General features: G+C 37.9%; 2 pseudogenes; one reads left to right on the top strand and one right to left on the bottom strand.

The window, feature by feature from the left end:
- Positions 1–2,839: 2,839 nt before the first annotated feature.
- Positions 2,840–15,656, top strand: part of LOC143384896 (cytochrome P450 3A25-like) — a 96,709-nt pseudogene continuing 83,892 nt past the window's right edge.
- On the bottom strand, positions 10,384–11,317 carry LOC143385376 (olfactory receptor 2AE1-like; annotated as a pseudogene).

The following is a 15,656-nucleotide window of genomic DNA, read 5'->3' as shown; positions in this document are numbered from 1 at the left end:
CCCTGGTTAGTGGAGTTTCTGTCTGCTTCCTGGTACCATGTCCTGAGCTGCTTTATTCTGTCACACTCTTCTGCCATGTTATTCTGCCTCACCTCAGTCCATGGCAACCGAGGAAGCTGTGTATGAACTGAGACCTCTGAAACTGTAGGCCCAGTAAATCTTAATTTTCTACATGGTTCTTTTCAGGGTCACAGTAGTGAAAACAACAACTAAACTAATCATATCAACATGGTCATCTTAGAGGTGACTGGTGCCTTGAACTTCCTAATTCCCCAGTATTCTAGGGAGATTCATGAGAGAAATGAAAAATATCTGGGGAAAAAATGAGTGAAGTATCCTTGTGAATGTCTCTGGGAAACTCACTTACTTTCTCTCAGCTTTGGTTTTTTCACATCCATGTGGATGGTATGATTCAAATTTGGCAGGATTTCAGAAACAGTCCATGCACATGAGAAAATAATACAGAAATCCAGGCTTGCTTCATATTCATACTCAAGGACAACTGGCCAAACAGTGGCACACACCTGTAGTCCCAACCACTCTGGAGGCTGAGGCAGGAGAATCACAAATTCAAGGTTAGCTTGAGCAATATAGGAAACATGGCAATACCTTGTCTCAAAAATAAAAAAGAAGGATAATTTCTTCAATATGTACAATACTTCAAAAAATTCAAGGTAAACTCTAAATTCTCTTTTCAAATATCTCTTTTATTTTCTCTTCTTTGCCTTTGGATGTCTTAGAATAAGATCTTCCCTCTAACTGCCAGTGATGGACCATATTCCAGTCTGATTTCAAGGGATTGGAATCATTGGTTCCTCAATTAGAAGCAGGGTTCAATATTTTCAAAATAACAATATAAATTCTCTTGTTTCTCCTCCCAGGGTTTTTGGCAATATGACCCCCAATGTCATGAAAAGTATGGGAAAATGTGGGGGTGAGTATTTTGGAAACTTCCCTTGGGTTGACTTGTTGGATGGGGCACTCTAGGACAAGAGGACAATGCCAGCCCATAGCTATTACTGATAATTAATTATAAATCTTTTAGAGTCTTCTTTTCCTGCCAAGGGTCCCATATTTCACCAGGTGTCAAGGTTTATGTCCAAGAATGTCACACTTCAGACTTTTCTAAGTCTCTGATGATCCAAACCCTCTTGGCCTCACCTTCTTTCCAGTGCCCAGCCTCTATCCCCTTTTCCATTTTTCTTCATTAGGAGCCTTTAATAATGCATAGGAGGCATTAAATCAGACCTTTCTAAAATGTGAACCATGCATGGCTTAATCTTCTTTCAATATTGCCACTTTAGTAAATTGTCACTTTATATAAATTTGGGGGTTATTATGTACATTTGAAAGAAAAGTGGAGACAGAGATGAATAGATTGGGAAGTGATTTGACCCCTGCTTTCTTTTATTTTAACTTTCTCTGCAAGTGTAAAGTCTTGGGGATTTCATTTGTTTTTCCCTGTCAATTAGGAGTTTTCAATAGAAGTGTACACAGGGATTTCTCTGCCTACCTCATTCTACTGATTTTGAAGAATGCACTTCCAGTACATTTTAAACCACTGTGTTCCCATGACCTTGTGCACTTCAAAATCTGCTGTGGTGAAAATAGCTAATTTCAGCAGCCATTTTCTTAATAATGTTTGATGAAAGCATTTCCAGAGGTATTATTGTAGTTCTTGTGGACTACAAGCAAGTGAGAGAAGGCTTTGCCTCTTCCTCCCTCTTCATCTTCTCTCATTAAGTCCTCAAAACTGCAGAGCTGGCCACATTATCCTGCATAACTGGCATGGCACATAAAGGCCATTTTGTTGAGTGGAACGAGCACATGGGGCTGAGTCTCCATTGAGACTGTCTCTTGCATCTTAAGCACTTGTAAGAACTTAATAATTTGATTTAATAGGCAACAATAATTTAATTGTTGTATAGTTTTCTCTATCTAATATCCTTTCACATCAGAAGAAACAATTGAGAGCATGAAGAGAGAACCTTCAGAGTGGATAAAAACTTTGTTTCCTGTGCAGCAGTCTGGCTGGGCACAAAATAACCAGTGCTGCCAGGAGGCACTTGTAGGTTCAAACAGGAACTCCTTTATTGCCCAAACTCCAAGGGCACTCCATGCGCACTCCCCGGGAATTCTCTCAGCCCCCAATGGGGCTCCACAAGAACTCAATGGGAACTCAATGGAACTCCAGAGAACTCAAAAGTAGTGGGCACCTGAGGCAGCAGGAGTCGCCCTATTGACAGACAGCAGGGGTCTATATACAACTGAATACACAGCCTGTTTTAATCCAGCATCATCCAGTCACAACAATTATATACAGCTTAACTTAATTATCATCATCTTAAAGGCTCACTGGCATCACCTCTCAACCACTCTTTCTGGCAAAATGCTAGGTGCCATCCCTATTCCCTGTGGCTCTCAACATCCCTGCACTTCTTTTATGGTATTAATATTCACAATATACAAAGAACTCAATGAGCTTAACACCAAAAAGTCAAATAACCCAATCAATAAATGGGCAAAAGAACTGAGCAGACCCTTCTCAAAAGAAGAAATACAAATGATCAATGAATATATGAAAAAAGGTTCAACATGTCAAGCATTTAGAGAAGTGCAAAATTATTTTCCATGATTTTATAATTATGTCAAAATGAAACTTATTGTTATGGATAAATAAAAAGAACTAATGAAAAATTTCAAATGACATTTTGTCTTTATGTTCTAGAAGAGATATTTGATTCATTATAAATATCTCATACTTTATAATCCAGGGAAAACCACTACCTCAGGGACTTGACTCTCCTCTAACTGTGGGTGGAGTTGTGTTTGTGCTTAGATGTTCCCCATCACTAACCAATATGGAGACGCATTGGTGAATCACCTGAGTCAGGAAGTGAAGAAAGGTGAGCCTATCACTGTGAAGGGGTAAGTTTCAGGCCAGCTCTGGGGTTCTGAGCTGTTTTAAGACCTTCCAGCAGCCTGCCAGGGAACTGAAATTACCACTATTGAGCTACTCCCTGACCAGACAAAAGCAAGTGTGTGGTGTCACAAACACAATGGGCCAAACAAGAAGAAGAGGCTCCCAGGAGAAGGTGGGGCAGCTGGGACATCTGTGTACAGAAAACAGAATTAGTTTATCTGCTTGATCGTCAATGTGGATATTATGTAAGTCAAAACACATGTTTTATAATGAAGAATGTGATCACTCAGAAGTTGGGGGTAGAGCATAAGGAATGTTGGTTGGGGCAAGTTTCTGATACCTATTGAGCAGGGACAGAAAGATACAATGCAGGCTATGTAACAACAAATCTCTTCATGGTTGCAATGAGAATGTCAGTAAAATGAAAAATATGAAATATTCCTACCACTTCTTCCTCCAATCTCAATAGAGATAGGGTCCTGAAAGGATACAGATCACAACTACCATATCATTTGTTGTATAAAATGGGTTATTTTGACCCAAGCATAATCTCTGATACTGTAATGGAAAATCTGAAGAAAATATTTTCACCAAGTTGTGAGATCATCCAAGTACATTTTGAGGAGATTTTCAATATTTTAACTGAGGATATTCTTACTCATTATCTTTTGCGAGATTCTGCCTTTGGGTCACTTCAGATCCTAGAGTGCAGGACCTCTCAGGAGCAGTAGCAGTGGGTGCAGAGAAGGGGAGACAATGTTTCTGCCTCTCAGAACAGGGTGTTGCTATGTAATGTGCTGGAGAGGAATCAGCTCTGCACAGACTGTGCTTAGGCAGGGCCTAGGTCAAGGTCACCTATCTTGGATCCCCTAGCAGGAGTCAGTTATAACACCCTGGTCCTGCTGAAGCTCTGTACTTAATCAATTTTATCATCTACACTCCACTCACTGATGTAATTTGTCTGATTATGGGTGTCTGTCTCTCTGTGACTGAACTCCTTGAGCTCACTGCCCTGGTGTCCCTAACTCCCTTGGCACTGGAACAGCTGCCTCATGGCATTTGATAGGGGCATGGACTAGTCATTTGTTCAACAGATATTTCTGACAGTGTGTGAATGTGCTGGTCACACTTCTTCTAGCATGTGTAATAGGAGATTAAAGTGGTACAGATTAAAAGTTTACATTTCTTTCCCTACTCAGAATTTTGGGGAGCTACAACATGGATGTGATCGTTAGCACATCCTTTGGAGTTAATGTCAATTCCCTCAACAATCCACAAGACCCATTTGTGAAAAAAGCCAAGAACATCATTGGTTCAGATGTCCTCCAAACATTGTTTTCTTATAATTAGTATGTGGATTACCATTTCTTTTTTCTTTTAAAATAACAACATCATTAAGATATTATTTACATACTATATGATTCATTAAAATGTAAAATTCCATAATTTTAACATGTTAAATGATACATGCAGCCATCATCATTATCAAAACTCCGAAACTCATTATCTTTTAACTGTCAGCTTCCAAAATCATTTACCCTAAACAAACATTACTCTATTTTATATCTCTTTAGCTTTGCATATGATGTATGCATTATAAAAATGGAGACATGTAATATGCAGTCTTTTGTGATGCAAAGTGATATCATTTAGCATTTTGTTTTCAAGTGAAATATATATCAGTACTTCATGTTTATGGCCAAATAATATTCCATTGTATAGATATACAATGGAATTTAGTTATCTTTTCATCAGTTGATGAACATTTGTGTTATTTACAAATTTTGGCTATTGTGATTGATGCCCTTATGAAAATTAGTGTGAAACTTGTTTGTCAACTCTAGTTTTCTATTTTTTTTGTAGTTTTCAATTTTATCTGAGTGTATACTCAGGAGTGAAATTGCTGCCTTGCAAAGTACTTCTGCCAGTGTTTTCCATAATAGCTGTATAATTTAATATTCTTTCCAAAAATGTGTGAAAGTTCCAATTACTTCATTTATTTCCTAACACTTCATGTTTCCATCTCTTATTTTAGACATTGTAATGGATGTGAGATGGCATCTTATGTGGTTTTGATTTGCATTTTCCTGTTGGTTACTGATTCTGAGCAATGTTAATCACTTTTTTATTTATTATTTTTAGTTATACAAGATATGTTTATAAAAACATAAAGTATATCTTCTTCTAATTAGGATCCCAGGATTGTGGGTGTACATGATATGGAGATTTACTATGAGGTATTCATCTATGTCCATAAGAAAGATAATTCAGATTCACTATTTTGAAGAAATATCTATCCATGTCTTTTGCCCACAATTTCCTGAAGCATTTGTCTTTTTGTTTTAAGGCTTAAGAATCTTACTGGTGTGAGGCTTTACCATGTAAACAACAAGAGGAAGGAAATATTGTGCTTCATTTGTGTACAATGAGTCAAAATGCATTCTGTTGTCATGTATAACTAATTGGAACAAAATAAAAATAAAAGAAAAAAGAATTTTTAGATAATTTAAGTGAAAAAATAATTATTTCATATTCTTTACACAGTTTCTTATCAGATTATGCTTTGAAACACGTTTGTTGTGTTCTATAGATATCTTTTCACTTTCTTGATAGTGTCCTTTGAGGCACATAAATTTTATTTTTTTGCAGTTCGTTCATATCATGGGAGGTACTACATATGCCAACCATTAAAATGAATGAATTACATTTCAAAATCTTAAAATGTATTGATCTCAAAGCTGTAGTGTTCACAAAAGAAAGTAATTGACAGTAGATGCATGCAACCTGATGCCATTTATATAAATGTTAAAACCTCAAAAGGTCTTGGAAACCTAGCTCAATAGAGCTAGTATTGTGGCAAGCATCATTGTTGGAGACTTAGTATTTTCTTGCTGCTAAATCATTTGCTCAGCCTACAGCATCAGATTCTTCAGCTCTTTCCATGCAGGTAGCTTCATCACTGGGTCTCTCTGAGCCATCTTCTTTCCCCTCTTCCTTCAAGAGTTTCTCTTGGTGGAGAATCATGTCTGGAATTTCTGGGTCAATCCTCAGTCGTCTGAACCTTGGTTCTAGGTCCTCCATGCCTGATGGCACATTCAAGTGCCCAAATAGAAAGAAAAGCACCTTCTGGGAAAATACAAGCATGACCTTTGCCCCACATTATAACTGGATCTGGTCCTCTCCATTGACCAGTTTGTAAATCTTTCCACCAAACTTGGCCTAAAGGGCCTGTTGCTGTGGAAGACATGTGTCACTCAGCTGCAGTGTGACACTCTGAGTCACAGTTTTAAAAATTAAAATTGAACAGAGCAGGATTGAGGTTATATGGGGGTGTGTCTTAGTCCTATCTCCCCCTTTTCATTTTTCTAAAAAATTGTAGCTTAATAGATAAATGACCTCAATTTACAATAACTTGACCTTGAGGGTTTTAAGGAATACCTGTTTTATTGTCGATATGAAACTCTTGGCAAAATTGTTGAAAAGAAGAGCTAACATAAGCTGGTGCATTATGTTTTAATTTGTAAAGAACATCCTAATATTGCAAAAGCAGGCAGAAATGAGAAATAGCATGTTGAGTATTTTCTTTTGCATGAGCTGTGGCAAAGATAAATCTAGAATAAATATCTACAATTACATGTACATAAAATTGCTTACTAAATTGAGGAATGTGAGTTACATCCATTTGCCATGACTTATTTGGTTTTAATCCATGTGGATTTACCCCAGATGTTAAAAATGGAGTGTGTATAACACATTGGGGGCAGTGATGTACAATTTGACAAAGTTGCTCTCTAGTAATATTAAATTTTTATGTAAGCATGAAGCATTTTGATTATGCAAAGAATGCAAGGCTTGTGCACAGTCATATAAAGATATTTGCTGACAAACAGCAATCAATTTATCAGTCTTATGATTACATGATATTAAAGGCCCTGGAAGATTAGTGTGGGGCCATATGGGGCCTATAAAACATGGGTGTTTTTGCAGTTGTACTGTCCTTTGGAGGGTATGAAACAAATTAAATAATTCTTGTGATGGTGTATACCCAATAGTTGAAGTTTCAATATTTTTTCAACTCAAACTGCATATAAACTGTCAGAATAAATATTGAGGGACTCATTTGCAAAAAAAAAAAAAGGACATAAAGCTAAAATGAGAGCTTGTAGTTCTGCTCATTGGGCAGAAGAAGATAAGGTTTGTATCACCTCTGTATGAGCATGACTATAAAACCTGCTTTCCCTGAGCTTGAGCCATCAGTGAATACCATTAGTGCTCCATCTATTGGATATGCATGCACAATCTTTGAAAAAATAAGTGTAGTTACAAAGGCAAATTGAATAATTTTATCACAAGGATAATGACTTTCTATCTGACCAGGAAAATTAGCAAAAGCTACTTGCCAATTATTAGAAGTTTGGAAAAGCCAATCATTCTGTTGAGCAGAAAATGGAATGATTATAATATTAACTTCTGATCCAACCAGCTATAAAACTCTGCCTTTGTTAACTAATTGAGCAATCAAATCATGAAAAGGAGTTAAGAGCTTTGAGAAGACTCGACTAAATGAATCCACTCAATAACTCCCATATTGCACCTATAGGAGATTAAGTAGTGGTGAATATCAATAAATATGAAGGCCCTTGTGGGTTATTTCTAATAAGGTGAGCATTTTTAATAGCAATTTCAACTTTCCTCAAAGCCATTCTTCCTTCTACTATGAGCTGAAGAAAAGCTGGAGAAGGCTTTCCCTGTAATATCTGGAATAAAGGACTTAAATCTGAAGGAGTTAGCTTTTTAAGATGGCCTCAGCCAATTTAAATCACCTAATAGTTTTTGAAAATCATTAAGAATGTGCAACTCCCTGACTCTAATTTGTATTTTGTGAGGACAGAATGTATGCCCTTCAATCAAATGACCTAGATATTAAAAAGGGGTTATCCTCTGTACATTTTGAGGTGCAATGCACAAACCCATTGCTGTGAGTGAGGTCTCTAATTGGGCAAAGAAATTTAGGAGTACATCTGAATTCACATGAGCTCAAAGTATATAATCCATTAAATAAATAATATATGCATCAGGAAATTTCTCCCTCACAGGTGTGATGGTGTATGCCACAAAATTTTGACAAAGGGTAGGGCTGTTACACATTCCCTAAAGCAACACTTTCCAGCAATATCTTTTAATTGGTTTTTGAAAATTTATTGCTTGGACACTAAAGACAAACCTTTCACAGTAATCTGGGCATATTGGTATACACAAGAAACAATCTTTTAAATCTACTACTATTAAAAGAAATCCAAAGGGACAGCTGTAGGAGAAAGAAGCCCTGGTTGTAAGGCTCCGTGGGCTTGATAAAACAATTAATTTCCTGAGATCTTGCAATATTCTCCAGTTGCCAGATTTTTTCTTAATTACAAAGATGTTCCAAGGACTGAGCATAGGTTGTAAATGGCCAGCCTGAAGTTGTTCCTGAACTAACATGTGGGCTATTTTAAGTTTTTCCCCTGTTAAGGGCCACTGACTAACCTAGATTGGTTCTTCCATGAGCCAATGATTTTTTTTCTGCTGTTCTCTGCGTTGGGGATCAAGTTAGGGTGCCTATCAAAAGTTTTGGCTGGTGCATTAATTAGTCTCTCTTGGGAAGATTGAGTTGTAGGTAAATACTATTGTAAATTTTCCTCTGTTTCCCTAGGAAAAATTTTTATTAAGTTCCTCAAAAAACATGATAAAATTTGAAGTTACTAATAACAAACCTAAGCTGCTTAGAATATCATGACCCTACAAATTTACTGGCAAGATGTCTAAAACATAAGCCTTAAAAATTTCAGAGTTACCATCTTTATCACCCCAGTGAAGATATTGAGCTCTTTGTGCAGGCTGAGAGGTCTGACCTATCCCCTCCATGTTGGCAGGTGCAATATGTAAAGGCCAGCCCCTAGGTCATAATCTACTAGATAGAACAGATATATCAGCCCCAGTGTATATGATACCTGAATTTTTTATGATTAATTTTAAGATTCATTAGAGGGCATTCTTGGTGAGCTAATTGAGCCCAGTACACTTGGTCTGGCAACCCGAAAGTTGAGGTCTACTCTGGAGATAGGCATGTCGCTCAGTGGTAGAGCACATTCCTAGCATGTGGGGGGCACTGGGTTTGATTCTCAGCACTGCATATAAATAAATGAATAAAATAAAGGTCCATCAACACCTAAAAACATATATTAAAAATAGAATGAACAATTTCATTAATGCAAATTCCAAATACATGACTCAGTACTTAGATCATAGCAGTAAAACAGACTCAGTAAATATTTGTCAAATATATGTATTTTACCACCATTTTACCCATCTATTCCAGTCCTTGGATTATACCCAAAGGACTTAAAATCAGCATACTATAGTGATGCAGCACATCAATGTTTATAGTAGCTCAATTCACAATAGTTAAACTGTGGAACCAACCCAGGTGTCTCTCAATAGATGAATGTATTAAGAAAATGTGATACATACATACTCAATGGACTATTACTCAGCTTTAAAGAAGAGTGAAATTATGCCATTTATCAGTGCATGGTTGAAGTTGGAGAAAATCAGGTTAAGTGAAATAAGCCAATTTCACAAACCAAAGGCCAAATGTTCCCTCTAATATGTGGATGCTAATTCACTATAAGGCAGGGAACACTAGGAAAGAATAGCATTACCTTATATTAGGTAGAGGGAAGTGATGGGAGGGAAGGAAAGAGGATGTAGTGATAGAAAAGGCAGTAGGAAAAAAACAGACATTTTTATTGTATGTATATATATGACTACATGACCAATATGATTCTGCAACAGGTACACTCAGAAAAATGAGAAGTTATATCCCATCTATGTATGACATGTCAAAGTGCATAAACATATTCTACTGTCATGTAGAACTAATTGAAACAAATTTAAAAATATATACATATTTTACAAAAAGTATGTTCAGGTACTATTACTTTGTATGGAATAACAATTCTCTTCTAAAAACTACTGATTCAGGAACTTATTTTTCACCCTTCCTTTCAAAAAACACTTCACTTCATGTCCCATGATTCTGATATTAAGCAAATCTTCTGATTTTATATTTCATAAATACACTTGAGTAACATCATTTATATCTGTTTTATGAATGAAAATATTAATGGCAAAAGCCCTTATATCTTCTTCCTAATATTTGTTGGAGTTTCACTGAACTTTGCAAGTCTTCTTTGGAGAGATTTTTAATCTTTTCCCCTAGTTCTCTAAGGGAGTGTGAAATGTGCCCCATGATGCTTAGATACCTGAGACCAAGGTAAAACAGTGATGTTATACATAAGCCACCTATTTCTTGCAGTATACAAAGAGAATCAAAGATCTGGATTCTTGAAAGATTTATTCAGATCAACATAAGGAGCTTATTCTATTCCATTCTCTATTTGGAACAACTGCAATTGAAATCACTGGGTGATCTGTATCCCTAACACTCTCCTTAGAGCTTTAGCTACATCCTTATTCCGGAGAGCATAAATCAGAGGACTCACAGTGGGAGTAATGATGCTATAGAACACAGAACCAACTTTTTTTTCAGGGGAGTGCGCTGGGACCTAGGCCCCATGTATGAGAATATGCAGGCACCGAACCAGAGAGAGACTACAATGAGGTGGGAGCTGCAAGTGGCAAAGGCAATTCTCTTACTCCCAGCTGAATGCATTTCAATGACACTGTGCAGGATGAAGCCATAGGATGTAGAAACCAGGATGATGGGGAGGAGGAGAAGCACAATGGTGCTGATGTACACTGTGGACTCACAGACGGTGATGTCAAAACATACCAACTTCATGACAGCTGGATACTCACAGTAGAAGTGATGTATTTTCCAAGGTCCACAGAAGGGAAAGTGCATCAAGATAACTGTGTGAATTAGGGAGTTCAGAGATGCCCCAACCATGACATGAGGGCCATCATCAGTCCGACCTTCCTGCTCATGAGCACAGTGTAACACAGAGGATGACAGATGGCAACATACCTGTCATAGGACATGAGAGCTAGCAGAACACACTCAGCACCACCCAGAGACAAACAGAGGAAGTGCTGGGTGGCACATCCCAGGAAGGAGATGGACTTGCTGCCAGACTGGTAGTTGGTAGCCATCTTGGGGATGGTTGTGCAGACGTGCATCAGGTCCATGAGGGAGAGCTGGCTGAGCAGGAAGTACATGGGGGTGTGAAGCCCACATTCCACACAGATGAAGAGGATGGTGAGGGTGTTGCCACTCAGTGCAATGAGGAAGACCATCATGGTCAGGCAGAAAAGGAAGAGGTGGGCCAGGGAGTCATCGAAGAGCCCTTCAAGGATGAAGTCTGCCAGAGACGTCTGATTCCTCAGCCACATGGTCCCTTCTCAGTCCCTGGGGAAACAGGGAGTGGAGACAAAGTGTGATGCCAGAAATATGGGGTCCTGTGTACAGGGTGATAAGCTCTCTTGATCCAATAAAACATTTGTGACGAGATTTTTCTCTATTTGTAAGTATCCAGCAGCTGAAATTATTGAAATTCAGTTTTTTCAAAACAAGAGAAACCTAAAATTTGTTATAACAATTGTGGTCATTTGAAATACCAAGACTATTAAGGGCCAAAATTTATGGCTCTTCTTACTAAATATAGGCATATGTGTGTGTAATCATATGTGTGATTTGTGTTAGTGTGTGTCTGTGTTTGTATGGTTGTTGGATTATATTTCCTATTTTACCAGGCAGGTTCTAACAAGAGCATCTGAACCACTAAGACATTTCTATTTATACATGTAATTCCTAACATTACAGAACTTTGGCCTTATTTCTTTTGGAAGCTGGTTAAGGAGTTTGTGTACTGCTGTCATGTTTAAGTCTGAAGTGGAAACTTTAAGTCTACAGGACAAGCAGTAGAAAGGGAAGATAGTACAAAGCAGGGCAGACAAGAGGCCGACTAAATCCAAAAGCATGAGCTATATCCCCACAAGAGAAAACAAACAAAAAGAGTCAGTTCTGATTGCCTATGGAATTAGGGACTGGTGTTCTTTTTTTTTTTGTATTGGCTCTTTTGAATTCTACAAAATACTAGTGTTTGTTTTAACATAATTAAAAAGCATCAAATAGGCCTCAATTCAGTCCACCTACTTCTCTTTCACTCTCCTTCTCTCTTACTCTGATCTCTTCCCTCTACTCAGCTGATCTGCTATTTATTTATGGTTTTTTTTATTAGTTACTTGTGGTTATACATAAAGATGAGATCCATATGGTATATTCATATAGGCATATGGGAAATTTAGGTCAGATTTCTAATGAAGCTGAATGCACACCCCTAGCCCAGAATTCCAAGAGCCTAAAGGAGAATCCTGGGGAAGGGTGAGCAACTGCCGGCCCAGCCACTGCTCCCTACCAATGAGGTGTGAGCCAGCAGACCAGCAAAAATGTATTAGTACTCACAATGACTGCTTACCTTCTTCCCTCTAATATACAAGGAAGCTCCCCTTGAGACCCACCTTAAACAGAAATGATGGATTAGAGGAAATTTAGTGAGATGTAGTTTATCCAAGCCAACCTCACACATCACAAAGTCACTGCAGTCCATCTTCTGCCATTTTGACACACATGCACACCTCCATCACTCAAGTTAACCTCAAATACAAAAATGATATGTGTGTAAACTAAATACAATATATACAGCATGAAGGAAAACACGTTAATCCTTTCTCCAGGAGAAAATCCAAAGTTCTTTGTTTGGCCTAGGGGAGATATTCATTCCTCTGATATATGTGTCCCCTTTAATATCCTGGAACTTCAATATTTTCTGAATGATATATATGAAAAATATTCTTATGGAAACATGAAAGAAATATTCATTACTCCCACTCATGGGATAGAGATTCTTATCCAAAAAAGGGTTAACCAGTATCTTGGATATCAGCCCCTGTTTTCTCACTCAGTCCAGGCATCTTCCCAATAGATCCATGAACAAACTGGACATGGCATCAGGGGTAAAGTTAACCCCTGGATTCAGCATGATGGACATACACTCACCAAGGCTAATCTGTCTGAAGCCGCTGCTGAGAACTCATGGCTAACAGCAAAGATCATCGTGAGTTCCCAACATAGCACCATTCCTGGGGTGATCAACCAGCCCCTCCATAGTACATTGTTGACATTGGACCACATTCAACATAAAAGAGACACTCCTTTTTTTTCTGGACTGGACACTCTGGGTATGCATTTTGTTTCCTCGCCCGAACTGCTGCTGCCAGAACTACCATCTCTGGATCACAGAATGATTTATTCACCATAAGAGTATTCCACACAGCATTGTTCCTCATCAAAAAGCTTGATTCACAGCAAATAAGTGTGCAAATGTGGCTTGTGTTCATGGGATTTGTTGTAATTAACATAGGTCCTCCATCTTCCTGAAACACACAACCTGATAGAATGGTGAAATACCCTGAAAGACTCTGTCTCAAGCAACACCTAGGTGGCAACACCACTCATCGCTGGGACAATGTCCTCCAGGATGTGGTACATGCTCCACATCTGCATCTAATTTATGGTACTGCTTCTCCCACAGCAATGAATCATAGGATCAGACTCCAAGCATTCAATGGATAGAAATGAGAGTGTGTTCTCTCCCTATAACAATGATGTCTATGGCCCACCAACATTATTTGTTCCTGCATTTTTCAGTTCTGCTGCTTTAGAAAACTCTTAACTACAAAGGGAGATATTCTTCTACACAGACACAAAGTGATTCCATTTTTTGAGAGTTGAGGTTGCCCTGCTGCCACTTTAGGATGCTCATTATAGCTGAATCAACAGGTGAAGAAGAAGGTCACTCTGTGGCATGGAGTGATTGATTCTGACTAGGAAGGGGAAACTGAGATGCTACCTCACAATACAGAGAGGAAGAGCAATTGTGACATAGGACATTTTATCAGTGCCTCTTCAAACTCCCAGGTCCTGTGATGGACAGCAATAGGAAACTAAAGCCCATGTCAGGTGACACTGATAAGGGCTCAGATCCTTCAGAGATGAAGGTTTGGGTCCCCCACCTGACTAGAAACAATGACTAGCTGTGAACCAAGGCAGTATGGTTTGTGGAGTGAAATAGGATAATAATAAACACCAGTAATGACCATGTGGACAAACCTCAGGAACACAAATTGCCATATTTTGTGCATTTCTTCTTAATGCTGATAAGAATTTGTATTTATATTAAACACATTAAGCATTTATTTCACTGTCATCCTCTTATCAAACATGAGGTGTGAATAATACCTAAAATCATATCTCAGTATTTAAATAACTGGATATAAATGAAGTAGTATGAATCCATAGAAACAGAATAAATATCACCCAAAATATAAAAAAGAGGAATTTTTCCCTTAATGAGAAAAGGTTTGTATATTTTATATACTCTACTTGGGAAAAGTTGACAACATCTTAGTTTATACATAGATTAGTCATATCATATTAGGTTTAAGGATATTTTATATTGTCTTTATTGGAATAATGAGCAAATTTTTTTAAAAATGCATGAGTGCTCTGTTGACACAAAACAAAGCAACCATACCTATGTCCTGGGTAGATTTGTGAGTCAATAAATGACAAAAAAATGCTGACAAAACTAGGGTTTTCACATTGATTAGGCCACACTTGACAATCTGCCCTCTCTCCAGTTCTCCCCAAAACACTAATAAGAATGAGAAGTTCATCTCCATGGGGGAAATCAGACTCAAAAAGTCATAAACTAAGTAGAGTCTTCTATCACTTCTTGTGTCTTACCTCCTCAATATCTTCCTATACTTTCACATATTCTGAATCACTGATGTACATTAACAGGAAAGAACCATTACCATTAATGGAAAGTGATCATGACAATTATAAGAGTGAATACCAGTAATTAAAAATAATTATGTGAGTATAAAAAATTAACTTCAAACATAATAGCAAATAACACAGGACTTAATTCATTCTGATCAAATTTCAACTCTACCAGTAAAAACGAGTTCACATTTATTTTTCTTCTGTCCTAGGGTTGCCCTAGGATTATAATGACAGTCCTGTCACACTGTTACTTCCTGCTCAGCTTCTGTGGACTAAGAGAACAATTTCAACCCTGGTTCTCCTGATTACTCCAACCCAGTCGACTTGATCTGCACACATTTTTTCTACCTAATTACCCACACACATCTCTTTCTCTTTCTTCATTAGTTTCTGACTTTCTCTATGAACCTCCTTGGTATAAGTTTTTCATGGTCTGTCTCTATTCTCTCTTCCTTCCTTAGGCAACCCATTCTTACTTGTACCCCTTAAGTTATGTCTTTCTTTATCTTCTCAGGAAGCATCCTCATGTGCTGATCAAATGTCACCATTGATTAAAGGATAATCTCACAATGCCCTAGTTTCTAATAAAGGCTTCTGAACACCTCAAGCCCCAACACTATGTTACCTGCAATTTTCTCTGCAGAGATTTGTGCACAGAAGTGAAATGGAGAGAGAAGAACATCCTTCCAGCTGCACATTGGCTATTGGTCTTCCACACAAGCACTTGCTGAAATATTCCTCAGACTCCTCCTCTAACCCTGGAAGCTGCATCTTCTAGCAGAATACCAGAGAGAATATTTGTCCAGCTCAGTCATCATGGTGTGCACTAATTATCCTAGTGATGGAGATCACACAAACAATAGGATATGATGTTCTAGGACC

Source organism: Callospermophilus lateralis, chromosome 19 (assembly GCF_048772815.1).
Source record: "Callospermophilus lateralis isolate mCalLat2 chromosome 19, mCalLat2.hap1, whole genome shotgun sequence".
Classification (NCBI taxonomy): Eukaryota; Metazoa; Chordata; class Mammalia; order Rodentia; family Sciuridae; genus Callospermophilus; species Callospermophilus lateralis.
The sequence above is the reverse complement of the archived record's forward strand: the minus strand, read 5'-3'. Positions and strand labels throughout refer to the sequence as shown.